Here is a 14,626-nt window from a genome sequence, read left to right as displayed (position 1 = left end):
AAACCCACATGAGCCTGGCTTGGCTGCAGGAACCGATGCACTGCGACAAAAGGGCTGCAAGGCAGTTCTTTTCTGCTTTTCCCGAGCATCGTGGGACCTCCAGGGACAGAGGCACAGCGCAGATTAAGGGTCCAAACACCACAGCCAAGGGCAAAGAGGACCGTAATGCATAAAACATGACATATATAAATGCTTATGAGTCATGAAAAAAAAAATTTTTTTTAAGGAACAAGAAAGAAACCACAAGGTCTCTTAGAGCTGCTGAAATGGCCACAGTATTATATGCTTATCAGCAAGCATCACCTCTGGGTGTCCTCTCTGAGAACAATGGAGTGACCGCCATGGGATCCAAGCAGACAGTCCCCGACCGTCAGCAGCACACAGCGTCAGGAGGACTGGACATGTTTGCAGAGGAGGACCAGGCTGCACCTGCTCTCTGCAGAGCTTCCAGCTCCTTCCAAGCACCCATGCAACTGTGTGATGACCGGAGGGGAAGGAATAAATGCAAGTTTTCTATTTTAATGCAGATCATGGTGAATGGCATGCCCTGGGACACTCAAAACTGAGCCGGTGAGAAGTGTCAAGCTCTATGCTAGGAACTGGGACCTCAAAACCAATGACACACTTAACTTCGGCATCCAAGGAGCTCCCATCCAAACAAGCTCCTTCAGCAACTCTTCGTCCCCCGTGCTTACGTACAGTGGCTTCGTTGGCCACAGCCATGCGTGCTAGGCCTCGGCCATTTCCCTATCGACTTGTTAGTTTGGCAAGGTCTGCATTAGCACGCTCCTGTATTTACGTCATTTTTCTCTAAAATAACTCATTTACTTGAACTCAAATATGTTTTAAAGAAAATTTCATATGACCTCCATGAAGGGAAAACAAGTCCCACATGCCATACACAGAAAATATCCACTGATTAAAAACAAAACAAAAAAAAGAAAACAAAACCCAGGAAACATCATATTTTTACTAAATTCCAGTTGCACACTCTTGCCTGCCAGAGCTCTGAGCATAAGGCCAAGAGCTCCCTGCTAGAAAGATGAACCAGTATTCGACGGACTGGCTCCGCACTGAGACTCTCCCCCCAGCCTTGTAATCAGAATCAAAAAAGGAATCATTGCTCACCACGTGAGTCACAGTTTCTTAATGTTTTGTCTGCGTATCACCCAAATCAGACTCCACGGTCCATGTATACGACCTGTGCGTTCCAATCCACCACGGGATTGGGTCCCTACCGGGGCACCCGGAGAGCCTCGGGCGCGGTGCCGGAACACAGCAGGCCCTGCACACATATTTGTCGAATGAATCAGCGCGTGCATCTTAGCCTTCTTTATTCCAACCATACCTATTGGCCTGTTTGCCCTCCAGTAACCCACGCCCCCTCAAAAACCTCCATGTCCTTTTCCATGTTGTGCCCTCTGTGGAATGTTTTTCCTTCTCCCCACTTTCCACCAACTGATTAACTCTCTCCTCTCCTCGTCTGCGGCCGTGGCATCATCCGTTCCTGGTTTTTCCTGACAACTTTGGGTGAAGCATAGAAATCTTCAGTATGCGCGTTATATGAGTCCCTTGATGGTTGGGACTGTCACGTGGTCATCCCTAAATGCTTGTCCTTCCGTCCCTATCAATCTCTAAACTCATCTTTTACCTCTGGTGCCGAATAAAAGCCTATCAGGCTCTTTCCCTGTGCACTCTTGCTGCACCGGAAAAGCCTGCCTCTCCCTTCTCTGAGACTTTGCGCAGACCGTGTCCTCGCCTGGAATGTCTTCGACAACATGCAAACTCCCTTCCACGTTCCTGCTCTGAGGAGGCCCGTTCCCCAAGCCAGCTGTGACATTTCTGCCCCTCTGTGCCCACAATACCCCCTTGTATCCCTTCCACTGTAGGATTACACCCTGGTCAGTGCAATTCTGTGTTTCTGTATGATTTGGTAAAGCTCTGAGCTTCTCGTTTTTGTACCCCCAAGGCCTACAGAGTGCCTGGCATAGAGTGAGTAATCACTAAATACCTTCTGAAGGAATCAGTGTCTAGTACAAAAATATTCTTCTATTCACCTCTCCTCTTATCAGTTCGCCAACTCCCTAAAGTCACAGTCTGTACAAGCATAACAATATTAAACTTATTGCTGACATCATAGAGTGCTTACTATTTGCCGGGTACTTAACAAGCATTCTCTCATTTAATTATCCCCACAACGTAGTGAGGTTGGTACTTCCATTGATGCCAATTTGCAGGTGAGGAAATCTGGGCTTAGGGAGATTAAGTCACTTGTCCCCGGTTACATACGTGGCAGAGCCAAGCAATGGACCCAGTGTTCTTAACTACCAGCCTTGCCCAGTCTGTGACCTTATCCTGTCTGACCTACTGCCCTCCTTCATGGTCAAAAGCCAAATCCTAGGCAGACAGACCTGGGCCTGCTGGAGCATAGCTTTGACGGTGCCCTTTGGGAGTACAATTAGGATACCAGGCAGGCCGCGCCCACGGCACAAGGCCTTGCCACAAAACAGCCACCATGGCCTCTTGCCTGAGCCGTGGGACTTGGCAGAATCACGAGCTCCACACTCACCCAGCAGAAGGCCAATCGAGGCAGCCTTTTCATTGATTCTAGAGGTGTCTCTTTTCCATTTGTAAAATAACCCACCATTTGACACTGCAAATGGCAGTGGCTAGCACAATAAGGGAGGAACTGCTGTCTTTGAAATCTCACTAAAATACTCTTTTTTTTTTAGAGAGAGTGGGTGGAGGGACGCGCAGAGGGAGATGGAGAGAAAGAATCTTAAGTAGGTTCCATGCCCAGCGCAGAGCCCAACACGGGGCTCGATCTCACGACCCCAAGATCATGACCTGAGCTGAAATCAAGAGTCGGACGCTTGACTGACTGAGCCACCCAGGCGCCCCTAAAATTACACTTTAAAGATTCTGAACTTTAAACTGACTGAGGAGCTAAGTGGGAGTCCAGCAGCACCCGAGGGGGAGGAAGAGTCTTGGCACTGTTTTTATAACTGCATTCTCTTCACACGAGAAGGCCGCAGCTGGTCTTTCTTCACCCACAGTCCTGTGGCGAAAACCGTCTGAGGTAACAAAGACCAGCTTCCTCCAGTTTGAGAAATGCTGCTTGGCTGCAGACGTTTCTGTCCAGAACAGAGTGAATTTATCTTACAAAAACCAGCTTCAAACATGGTATGAAACTTAGGAGGGGGAAAAAATAAAAGGCACCTTATAAAAGCTCCTTCCTGCTTCTTGATGATGTTACCAGATTCTCTGTAGGAAAGGTTCAGCACAGGCACAGGGCAGAATTCACAGCCATGTGGTTTCGTTTTTCCAGGGATGAACCTCTCAGGAGAAACACTCGTTTTGGAAAGAGAGCCACTCGTATCTGGACAACAAGTTAACCGTGACCTCTAATCCCAGGTTCCTTTTCTTTTGCTGGGAATAAGCATGGTCCAGGGAGAAAAATCCTGGCCAGGGGACGGCTCTGGAAGACCTGGGGTTTGGTTCTGGCTCTGCCACTTACTTGTTTTATGACTTGAACAAATCATTTAAGCGCTCTGGGCTTCAGCCTTTCCCAGAAGTGAAGGGATTGGGCCCAACTATCAAGAAGTTTCCTTTTAGCTCTGGAATTCTGCGCTATGCTGGAGTCTATCACACGGAGTACAAGGACACGTGTGACCCACTCTGGGGATCCCACCCTAAGACGACTCCTCTCCTAGCAGCAGCGATGATTACGTTGTTGAGCAAGTACTTCATTCCTTATCCTTAAGGCACAAAGATGGGAAATAAGAAGACAAGGATGAGTTTCAGGGGTAGGGACGACTTTCTGTGGCTCTCACTGGCTCTCATGGGTATATATTCAAACCTTAGCAGCCGCTGGGCCATGCAAAATGTCAGTGGATTAGGAGTCCAGGTCTCAGCCAGGGATGCTGGGGACCGGGGCAGTCTGATGGCCATGACCCCCAGCCATAACCCCATTTGGGGGTCGATGGCCTCCTTACCTAATCGGCTTGAGCAATGGCTGAGCTGACATGTCACAGTGACTTCCTGTTTTACCTGCTCTTCTTCCCGATGACCTTCAGAGAGGCTAACACAATTAAACCACAGAGCCCTCGAAAACCTTGAGAGTGTAATTCTACTTTTTGGCACTTAAGAAAATAATCAGACGAAAAGTAAGCTAGTCTAACAAGAGCTCCCATTTAGGGAGCGCTGACTATGTGCGAGGCACTCCGNCCCAGCCATAACCCCATTTGGGGGTCGATGGCCTCCTTACCTAATCGGCTTGAGCAATGGCTGAGCTGACATGTCACAGTGACTTCCTGTTTTACCTGCTCTTCTTCCCGATGACCTTCAGAGAGGCTAACACAATTAAACCACAGAGCCCTCGAAAACCTTGAGAGTGTAATTCTACTTTTTGGCACTTAAGAAAATAATCAGACGAAAAGTAAGCTAGTCTAACAAGAGCTCCCATTTAGGGATCACTGACTATGTGCGAGGTACTCCACTAAGTACCTTGTTCTATATAATCCTCGTGACAGTACTTTGCAATGGGTATGATTACCTCCGTTTTACAAAAGATGAAACTAGTGCCCTTAATCTCACTCTGCTATTCAGGACACAAAAATTTATGCGTGAGAATGTTCAATGCAACAAAATGGCCCGGATTTCCAAAAATAGGGAATTGATTAAATCGTATTTCCATCTAATGGCATACTAGAAATGCATGAGAAATCATATTAGAATAATTAGGGACATAAAAAAATATTCACAACAAATTGCTCGGTAAGAACCCCCACAATTTATATATAATTATATATGACATATATAATATGGTACTTGTTCTTTATACGTTTCTATATTTTCCAAAATGCACACAATATGCATATATCACTTTATAAACTGTGGGGCCNTGCTCGGTAAGAACCCCCACAATTTATATATAATTATATATGACATATATAATATGGTACTTGTTCTTTATATGTTTCTATATTTTCCAAAATGCACACAATATGCATATATCACTTTATAAACTGTGGGGCCTTTGAAGGCCCATCAGACGTAACCAAGAGCTCATCCCCACCCCACTTAGTGCCCAGATTCTGGAGAAGGTGCTCTCTAATGGGTTCCGTTTCTAGACAATGGACATCTCCCCAGTCAGAACCAATAGGTCCCCTCAGTCACTCCTCTTATTTCTGAGACGTACAGTGCATGAGTGAGGGATTGAGAGAGAACGAAGGCAGGCGAACACTTCTCTCTATAGCTGTGACTCCCACCATACCAACTGGCCCCAATCACTATGCCCTAAAGAAGTCCAGCAGAGACTCCAAAATGAGGCCACCTAATAAAAGAAACAAAATTCACAAACACTATCTCTGCTCCATTATTAGTAATAACAGTTACTTAAATGAGCCATTAATGTCTGGATAGGGAGATGAGACAGTACAGAATTAGCTTTGCGACTTGGAAAATTCTCTCAGCTTGGAGTTCTGGAAGCACCAGGCGAGTGGTCGTGGAGAAGTGGCAAGACTCTGAGGTGTGGGAGAAAGAACGTGGACCCTGGCTTCAGGCCAACAGGAGTTGGAACCTTGATCCCACTTACGCACTGAGTGACACTGCACAAATCGTTAACTTTCTCATCTGTAAAATGGGTTTAAAGGGGCTGTCGAAAGGAATAAAGATAGCATGTAAAAAACACAGCATAGCAGGGGACGTGCAATTGGCTTGATCTCCCTCTCCTGGCCCCTCCTCATCTGTCCTTCCCCCAGGACAACACAATTGTTCTCCACCATTCTCAAGTTCTAAAATCTTCCCGCTGGTGGGAGTGCAGCACAAAACCTCCCGTTTGAAACCCAGTGCTGGGGTGCTTGGGTGGCTCAGCCGGTTAAGCGTCTGCCTTCGGCTCAGGTGATGATCTCGGGGTCCTGGGATTGAGCCCCATATTGGGCTCCCTGCTCAGTGGGGAGTCTGCTTCTCCCTCTCCTCCCCGCTCATGCTCGCTCATATCGCTTGTGCTCCCTGTCACTATCTTTGTCTCTTTCTCTCTCTCAAGTAAATAAATAAAATCTTAAAAAAAAAAAAGAAAAAGAAAAAGAAAGAAATCCAGTGTTATGAGGGGCCATCTCAAATAGAAGGTTTGAGTCGAAGGGCCAAGTCATGTAATTAGCCATCCCTCCCAGGTGGGACTCAGGCAGGATCCCACGGACGGCCGGTTGCCACCTTACGCATACCTGGAGATGTCATGGCCTTATCGTATTTATTTATATCCTCCTAAACATCTCAGGTGATGGTATCAAAGTCATCTACTGTTTGTGTGGCTTAGGATAAACTTTCAATTTTTCATATTTATTGTACTTCACCTCCCTGGAGATATAGAAAAACAGGAAACAGCTTCATTTTAGGAAACAAAACAGAGCTCACTCAGAGATCGGTTGACTTGTCTGAGATCAGTTGGCATGTGTGAGCGGACATGGAGGAAGAAGGGGTACTAGGGGAAGGGTGGAAGCCAATGCCTGGGCTAGTTATTCCCATAAGGACAGGGAAAGGAGACGGGACACGCAATCCTCCATTCTCCCCTAAAGTCCACCACCCCCAGCTCTGTTCATGCGCCCAGATGGCCTTTCCTCCAAGGCGCCATCTTTCCCTGTGCCTCATGGCCAAGAACCTACTCAGCCCGCACAGATCTAGCCCCCAGATATGCTTTATAGTCATTTTCCTAACCTTTAAGGCCGTGTCAGCACCATTTCACCCTTTCCTGCAAATCTGCCACGGCCTGGCCCACAGCATCCGAAATGCCAGCTAGCTCTGAGCCCCACCGCAGGGCTCTGCGTTTCCTCACAGGCCTGGACGGGAGCCTTGCTGTTTCTACACCAGGCCACAGGCTAACCAGTTTTTTGCATACTCTTCCTCTGTGGGCATCTGTTTCTGACTTGACCTCATTCAGCCTGATGGAGACAGAGTCTGCTTCTCCTGGATCCCCTCAGGCATCTTCTGGCAGATGTTCTGCGGGGCACTGAAGCAGTCCCAAATATTGTGCTCCCCTAAAAACTCCAAACCACTGAAGGCTGAAGATGGGTTCAGATTTCCCCAGAAGGCCTTCTGAGTGGCCCGGGATGAAACCTGCTTTATGTGGGTCTTTCTTTTCCACCAGCAGAGAAAGGAGATGTGCCTGATGGCCTGGCACTGTTGTACGGGAGACTGTGGTGCAGACTTAGACACGGGGAAGGCCTGATTTCCGGGCCCGCCTCACTCCTCCCTGCCTCGGTGACCTTGTGCCACTCAGCCTCTCAGAGCCTCGGTATTCTCACCCGTTCATGGTGGTGACAGTACCTGTCCTGCCCTCACCTTAACACAGCTGCTGTGCACGATAATAAAAACAGAATGCCTTGGAAACTGTAATGTGCAAGAACAATGAGAGGTGCCATCATGCTTATGGAAATGTTTCTGCTTATCACACTTTATATTTAATAAGTCCATTTCCGCCTACACACTGGAACCCTCACATGAGGAAATGTCCGGAGGGAAAGACCACCCCGGGGAGAAAAGCAGGGAGTGGACAAAGGCAGACACACTGATGAATTGTACAATATTCTGGCACACGTGCTCTGGCAGACTCTTCCAGCCAACAGTAGGGTCAGGGTGATGAGGGAGACAGTCAAGGTCTTTGCTCTCAGGAAGCTAGCTCTGGCGGAAGAGTAGGCAGAGAATAAGCAAGCAAGCAAGCAAGAGCAAGATAAGTGATCCTCTCACTGTGGACGCAAGGGGGTTTCACCTTCCCCCTCTCCTCGTTCGGAGGCTGCAGGAACAGTGGCTGCAAACCGTATGAAGCCCTGCCCTTTGCCAGGACAAGACGTGCGCTTTCAGATCGGGCCACGTGACGGTGTGTTGGTTCTTTATATTTTTGGCACAGTGACAACATGATGAAATGTTGATGAGCCAGAAAAGTGAAGGCACAAGCGATCCAGACAAATGACTTTCCAGTTATAGGAGGATTTCTAGCCTCGGCTTGGAATCCTTGTTGACATCTTTACAAAGGAATACAGGCCTGCGTCCCTTCACTTCTTCTCCATTTTTCCACATCCAGGAAACTGCACCAAATACTTTCAGTTCTTCTTCTTTTTTTTAAATATCACATTTATTTATTTTGAGAGAGGGAGTGAGAGAGAGAGAGAGAGGACCAGCAGGGGGAGGGGCAGGCAGAAGGAGAGGGAGAAGCAGGCTCCCGCTGAGCAGGGCGCCCAATGCGGGGCTTGATTCCAGGACCCTGAGATCATGACCTGAGCCGAAGGCAGACACTTCACCAACTAAGCCACCCAGACGCCCCCAAATACTTTCAGTTCTAAAATTCTTTGTCTCTCATCCTTCTTAATATGTCACCCCTCAGGGAAGCTTCGCATCACCCAGTTGAGACAACCCTTCCCCTTCTCTGTAGCTCTGGCATCTAGAACTCCACACGCCACTTTCGTGATATACCATCATCCCTGACTTGTTGGTTTGTCCCTCACTAGAGGCCAGGGCTATGCCGCATTTGATTTTGAAGCCCCACCACCTACTGTCATGGAGGACATGTAGTAGGTACTCAATAAACGTTTGTTCACAAGACCACATCTCGTCGGTCAATCTTGTATCTATAGCCAATTTAGCGGATGTGCTGAACGTGAACACAGAGTGCAGAACACGCTTCGCCAGTGGGTTTAATAAGACAAATACCCCATTTTAGCTTATTCTTCAGTGATCTTCCCATTTCTCCTGTAAGGATTTGTGTTGGATCTGGTGTCTTATCAAGAGTTCCTGGTCAGGTGAGGTTTTGATCCAAATGAAATCCACATCAAAACTGATAAATCCCTTATCGCGAGGAGCACGGAGTAATGTGCAGAATTACTGAACCGCTATATCGTACGCTTGGTATTAATGTAACTGTATGCTCGTTATACCTGAATTTGAAAAAGTCAATAGTCTCCACTTAGTCTAACTGCCAGTTTGCAAGAACGACCAGAAAAAGATGTTCCATGACATCCTGGGGCTGCCATCAGTGTAATCCAGACTGTGCGACACTGTAGACACATGACCTAGTTTTGTCAAACAAAAAATCACAAATAAAAAATAAGAGAAGGGTGGGAAGAGAGGGAGTAGCCACACTAGGAGACATGCCTGTCAGTTCAAGTAGGGGCCTTATTTGAATCCTGGTTCACACAAAGAAATTATTAAAAAAAAAAAAAACTACAAGGCAAGAGAGGGTAAGTGGTCACTGACTTCATACTTGATACTACACAATTATTTACTTTTCAGGTGTGATAATGACCCTATGGTTATATTTTAAAAAACGCTGTAATCTTGAAGAGATACATCCGGGTGAAATGATACGATGTCTAGGAATTAATTTTTTAGGGCTGGAGTAGAGAAGTGGGTTGATGCGGGTACAGATGTGCTAAGAGCACACAGGAGGTGCTCGATACATTTGTTTTCGTTATACTGTCCTCACTACTTTTATAACAGTGTGAAAATTTCCATTAAATAAAAAAACATCAGTCGTTTCTGAAAGTTTTGATCGCTACAGGATGACTCTGATGAATTCTGTGGAGCGGGCTCCCTGTGACAGTGCTACACAGACCGGCTGGTGGCCCTTCCGGTGGGGGGGTGGGGGTTGCTGCAGGCAGCGGGGCTCTTCCTCCAGTCCTGCGGGAGAGAGTGAGAGGAGAGCCGGTCCCTGGAGACCCGATCACCACCTTCCTCAGAGAAGCTCCTGGTTCAACAGGGATGTGTATCTCAGACTCCGGGAACCAATGGAGGGAGAAAGAAGTATTTCTCAACTTCTCATCTAGAAAAAGAAATGCTCAGGAAAGGCAGACTGGAAAGAACGTGGAATTTGGAGTCGGAAGGTTTGGATTCCCTCCTTGGGCCACACCTGGGACCAGTGAACGTCTCAGGGCCTCAGTGTTCTCATCTATAAAATGGGAATATGGCTCCCATCCATAGCAGAGAACTCAGTGTGAAGCTAAGATGGGATCTCACAGGGGGAGGTGAGAGGCAGCGTGAAGAGGTGGGTTGGACACTCGGGTCTGAACCGTGGCTCCGTTGTACCACCCATACACTCAAGTACTAAATAAATGAACGCTGTTAAAATTACTTATTTAAGAAAAAGCACTTTGTTCAAGGCCTCGAAGTGAGTCAGCAGGGTAACTACTTGGGGACGAGGATTTGTGCTCTGCTGTCCTCCCCACTAAACTTTGGGCTCCTCTCATGGCTCTGTCTGCACAGTCAGGAAAGACAGAGACGGGGACATGGGCCATTGCAGTCGGAGAGCGGGGCCTCCCCGGGGCGACAGTGACAAATCAGCTTTGCTGCTGCCACACTCAGCACACCAGGCTTCTCAAGCAGCAGCAGGGCACCCAGGATGGCCTGACCCAGCGGTGGTTGGATGATGGCAACAGAGGACTGTGTCTTCGTGCCCCCGTCCCCTGCAGCACTCAACAACCCCACCGGCCTCTCCAGCTTCTGAGTAGAAGTGTATTTTTTTTTCCAACCGCAGGGATCAAGCTAGCAAGAGGGACATGCGTGTGTGCCTGCATGCGTGGGCAGGCGTGCACATGCGTGTGTAAGTGTGAGTGTGCAGGTGTTGGAGGAAGCATATAAGCCCAAGCCCATGACCTCAGCAGTGCTATGCACGGTCTCAGTGCCACAGTGGAAGACCAGGGAACAGGACACCCAAGCAATGACTGACAAGACCCCCACTTTACTTTCCCACTTTCCTGGGCCCCCCTTTCCCCAGAGGTGTGCTCAGTCATGATCCCAGACGACGTCCCTGCACACGCTGTTTCAGAGTGGAGCCTCCAGGTGGAGGGATTCAGAACCTATATTCTGAATCTCATCATTGTCTGTCTAAAGCCCAAGAGACACAAGGAGGCAAGATCTCCATTTCCTTTTTGTGAGTGAGGGTTTCTGCTGGACCGAGGAGTCGGGCTGGGCAAAGAGAAGGGTAACAGCTGGGGATACGTATTTATGGATGTGGAATTTATTGGTGGATTTTAAAAAAATGTATCATGTCTTGGATTTTGCAGTAAGAATCCTTGAGGCTTGCCTAAGAAAACAGGTGGGACACTTCATTCATTCGTTCTAGTCATTCATTCTATTATGCTCGTAAATAATGACCGTCATGAACAACCCATTAATTACCATAAATGAACAAGGTTGAAATAAAAACAAATAGGTATCCATGAAATAATTTCTAGCCATACTTCATTTTTTATGGAGTAACACCTACTCTAACTTTTATTTTGCTAAATAAAAAAAAAGAACCTCGATATCTTACTGTGGGTATTGAAAAGCCTTGAGTCTTGCTCTGCAGAATACATTTCCCCAGGACAGGCTGCTCACAACATTTGGCTTTGACATTAAAAAGCCTGTAACTAATTGTTTGTAATTTATCAGAAAGAAAAGGGTAATTTGCTTTTAAGCATTGCTTATTCTGCTTATGTTATGTAAAAAAAGATAAGGCCCTAGTTCTCCTTTCAAATTGGTTATATATGGAGTAAAGGACAAGCATACGCTTAGAAGTAAGCAGGCCTGTGTTTGAGTCCTAACCAGTAAGTAGCCATGTTACCTCGAGAAGTCATTTTCCCACTTGGGCTCCATTGACCTCGTCTGAAAATAAGGGTTTGCATGTCATTTTCAGCTCATTGGATTTTCACAATAAAGCATAAAGGTCAGCAGGCATTATGTGAAAGCCGAGGACCTGAATCCTACAGGTCAGGGGTCAGCAAACTATAGCCCACGGTCAAATCCAGTGTGCAGCCTACTTTCATACAACCCACGAGCAAAAAATGGGTTTTACATTTTTAAATGGTTGGGGGGAAAACCCAAACGAATACTGTTGTGACAGGTGAAAGTAACATGAAGTTCAAATCTCAGTGTCCATAAATCAACTTTTATTGGAACACAACCCTGCTCATTGGTTTCCATATCATCTGCCTGTTTTTGCAGGATGGTGGCAAAATTAAGTCGTTGCCACAGAGACCCTGTGGCCTGTGGAACCAAAATATTTATTCTCTGGTTCTTTATCAAGTTTGCTGACCCTTGCCATAGATCAGTAGGTCTCCAGCTTTAATGTACATACCGATCACCTAGGGATCTTAGTAAAATGCAGTTTCTAACTTAGCAGGTTTGGGGTGGAGCGGAAGTTCTGAATTTCTAACAAGCTCCGGGGTGCTGTCTGAGCCGCTGGTCTGGGGACCCCCATCTTAAGTGGCAAGGCTAGATTCGATCAGACAGATCTGGTGATGCCAAGATTCACTCAACATCTTTTGGGGCCTTTCCAGAGCCTTCAAAATAAATTCAGACTTCTTACTACTCTGTGATTGTTGCCCGTCTGTCGGGGTTCATTGCCCCCCGCCCCCCACCCTATGCTTCTCACACATGGACCCAAAAACACACTCCCACACATACACACACGAGCCTTCTGCTCCCCGATGTACCAGGCTTTGTCATTCACATGCCTATGCACACCCTGGTCTTTCTGCCTAGAACATTCTCTCGTGTCCCCACTCTTCCACCCCGGACATGGCCAATTGCCTAGCTTCTTATCCTTCATGTTTCAGCTTAAGTGACACCTCCTTTGAGGAGCCTTCCCTGATTCCCTGAGGCTGAGTTAAGTGGCCCTATAGTGAGGTCCCTCAGTCCCTCATCTCCCCCCTTCATAGCCTGAATCCGATGCCCCGTGACCTGTGTCTTTAAAGCAGAGATCGTCTCACGTACTCCTGCATGTCCGCAAACCAAGCACAGTTCTTGGCATGTGGCGGGGGTATAACGCGTGTTATGTGGAATGGGGCAAGAGAAACACCCGGGATCACCCAGCAAATCGAGTGGAGAGCAGGGACTCCAGCGTACCCTCTCTGAATCCTGAAGTGTTGCTTTCTTTTCCCTAAGCCATGCCTCAGAAATCAATCCCTTCTGTTGCAACTGATGGAGGAATTTGTGTTATAGTGTTTCAGCGAGACAGAAATTCCGCCTGTGCTCCAAAAACTCTTAGAGCCTTTGGGAATAGCGGCCTCCTCCCATGGCTGGCTGTTCTGTGGAGTACAGAGAACTTCTGAGCCCAGGGAGCAGCAGCTCCTGAAAACGTACCCCGGAACTCAGAGCCCGTCCTGGCAGCAGGACCAACAGGCTCGGCACCCAGGCAGGGAGTCCACTGTCCTGGGCCTGACTCGTGCAAAGTGCTGGTGAGTGCTCTGTGAGAAGGCCTGGGAAACAGATGCCTGAGGGGGCAGGCCTTGCCCTTCTCATTTCTGGTGGCTTCATTTCCTTACTGGTTACCTGAAGCCGGAGGAATGTGGATCAGCCAGAAAGACTGTAGGCTGAATGCAGCCACAGTGGAGAGAAGGGCAGGGAGCACCAGCCCCTCTGTCAGACTGGCTAGTTGAGAGGGCTGGGCAAGGATGACACAGGAGGATGGGATAGTGTGGAGGGCCCTGGAACCCACCCTGAGCACGCCCCCACCTGCTCGGTATGGCATCTTCCCCACCCCTCTTCCACTTGACCTAAAACTCCCATCCTTAAATTCCCAGAGCCGTTCTCTCCAGAAGGTCACTGAGAGTTGTTGAGGACTGAACTGAATTGTGTCCCTCCCCCCCCGCCAAATTCATATGCTGAAGTCCTACTCCCTAACGTGATAGTGTTTGAAAACGGGGTCTTTGCGAGGCCAGGAGGCTTAGATAAGCTCACGAGGGTGCAGCAGAGATCTGACAGCATTCGTGTCCTATCAGGAGGGGCCCTTCTCTCTCCACAAACACCCACCAGGGAAAGGCCATGTGAAGACACAGGGAGAAGGGAGCCATTTGTGAACCAGGAAGAGGGCCCTCACCAGAACCCTAACCCTGCTAGACCTTGATCTGGGCCTTCCAGCCTCCAAAACTGCGGGAGAGTAACGATGGGGTTTTAACTGGCCAGCCTGTGGCACTACTGGCCAGCCTGTGGCACTGTGTCCCAGCAGCCCAGGTGGACTACACCGCAGCCTTCCTTTACAGGTAATCTGATCAAGTTGTTTCCTCCAACGAACCTTCATTAAGCTCATGAAGGCAGCAGGGACCAGTCTGTTTTGCTTGCCATCATCTCCCTAGCACACAGTACAGGGCACAGAAATAAAACATATTAATAAAGGAATGAATGTACTGAGCTCTCACTAGGTATTAGGCACCATGCAACGTGCTAGGGAAACAGGAAAAACGAAGACACCATCACTCTCAGGAGACAGTCCAGTCTGGGCGAGGGTGTAAACCAATGATGTGATACGCAAAGTGCTCCCACAGAGGCATGGGATGGGGTGCATCCAACCTGCGGGGGGGCGGGGCAGCACAGATGCGCATGCGCACTCGCATGCCTTAGTCATGCGCGCTCCTTCGGCTTCAGGGTGGGAGCGAGGACGCCCTGACCGAGAAGTGAGAAACGGGTAAAGCAATCTGAGAAATTTTCTCAAAGGGCAGCGTATGTGAAAAGTGCACCCAGGAAGAAGGCACTTGCTGATTCATTGATTAACAAACTTGAGCAAGCCCCAGGGGTGTTAAAGTTGTGGGAACTTGAGCCATCAGATCGATGAGTGCTACAGAGAGTACTGGGGCGGAGGGGAAGGGGAGGACGAGGG

The 14,626-nt window shown here is 48.2% G+C and overlaps 1 protein-coding gene across 4 annotated transcripts in view; it reads right to left on the bottom strand.

The window, feature by feature from the left end:
• Positions 1 to 14,626, bottom strand: part of UBASH3B (ubiquitin associated and SH3 domain containing B) — a 139,291-nt gene that overhangs the window by 101,666 nt on the left and 22,999 nt on the right. The gene's annotated exons all lie outside the window — the stretch shown is intronic.

This window comes from Ailuropoda melanoleuca, chromosome 8 (assembly GCF_002007445.2).
Source record: "Ailuropoda melanoleuca isolate Jingjing chromosome 8, ASM200744v2, whole genome shotgun sequence".
Classification (NCBI taxonomy): Eukaryota; Metazoa; Chordata; class Mammalia; order Carnivora; family Ursidae; genus Ailuropoda; species Ailuropoda melanoleuca.
This window is presented reverse-complemented; position numbering and strand designations above follow the sequence as displayed.